The sequence below is a fragment of the Buteo buteo genome, chromosome Z (genome assembly GCF_964188355.1).
Source record: "Buteo buteo chromosome Z, bButBut1.hap1.1, whole genome shotgun sequence".
Lineage (NCBI taxonomy): Eukaryota > Metazoa > Chordata > Aves > Accipitriformes > Accipitridae > Buteo > Buteo buteo.
Window position 1 is genome coordinate 16,001,122 of NC_134204.1, and position 1,519 is coordinate 16,002,640.

Below are 1,519 nucleotides of genomic sequence, written 5' to 3' on the forward strand. Positions count from 1 at the left end.
TGCAACCCTCTCCTAGACCATCACCAGCATATTAGTATATATCTTCAGTTGGAGGAACAAGCTATAGAACTACAAAGGCAAACCTATCTTCATTTTTTATAATAATTTTTACTACACATTTTAAACAAGAAAACAGTGCTTTATTGTATTTAGCAGCAGGATTAATTGCTTCTTTTCCTTGAGCTCCATCCAGTTGAGACTAGTTGCTGATTTAGGGAGCTTGGCAACATCCCAAATCTAGGGGTCTGATACCTCCTTGGAGGGAAAATAACCATTTCACATCCAGTCTACTCCCAGCTCCCAAATGACTCTGCCCAGCCCCAGGGGAGGTGTGACACTTATACACAGGGCAGGTTATTCACCAATGGACACTTCTCATGCTTTTTTCCCTCATTTTCATTGTTCTGCTGACTGCTGGTAAAAAAAAGTGACTTTCAGCTTTCCCCTTCTTGGAAGGCAGCTTTCTAATATTCAGTTTTGTAAAATTCTGAGTGATGAAGGGGAAATTCCAATTGTAACTGCTCAGCAGTGGTCATTTGTGACCAAGGAATGGTCTGGCACAGAGGGCAAGAAGGCCCATCTACAAGAAGGGGTTAAACTGGCTGGAAGCAGAAATGCCAGAGAAAGAACAGACTCCTTGCAAGGGACTGAAGTTTCCCTTGGTGATAAGAAACAGCCTCAGCACAGTCTTGTTGTTGTCCTGGACTGGGAGTGCTCAGGGGCCACCTTTGGGCAGCACTGCTGGGCTGGGGGATGGACCCACAGCTGGGCTGAGGTGCCCTGTACAACTGCTCTCGGGATTAGTGCTGGTGCAAGTGTATATAAGGAATCTGCTTGTGAGACATCTTTGCAGACTCCATGTAGAACTGTGTATTGTGGTAGGACTCTGCCCAATGCATTGTTCATTAAATTTTTCTTTTATATTTAAGCACAAATGTGTGTTTAATTCACCTTGAGGGGTACCATAAAAATTCCCCAACAGTGTCTAAGGCTCAAAACCAGCAAACAAACCCAGACAGCAAACACTTCCTCCCTTCAGTTACTGTGTTTAAAAATCACATGGTTTTGAAGACTCCACTCAATCATTGCATATTTGTGGTTTCAGTATTTTGTATTGCTCCCTGAATTTGTACCATGAGTGCCCGTACAGGTAGTGTCTTTCATGACCCCATTAAGCATCAGAGGGAACATGCAATGATGCTGAAGTGGTCTGCCTGCCTGGATTATACAGCAGGTACTCAGCCAGTGAGACATCCAGGGTGCACGGTAGTCACAAGCACAGGGACAAATCAACAAATGGCTGAGGAAAGGAAAAGTCTCATCCAGCACCAGGGCAGATGAAGGCAATGGTCCTCTTTCTCCTTTCCAATCCCCTCCCCTCCCTCCCTCTGCACATCCACAGTTATGAGCAGTCAGAGCAGTCCCTACACCCCACACCCCAGGTCATTTTCAGACCAGAAAAGCCCACTGCCACCCTTCTCCCAAAAATCTGTCAAGTGAGTGCTCCCCCCCCCCCCCC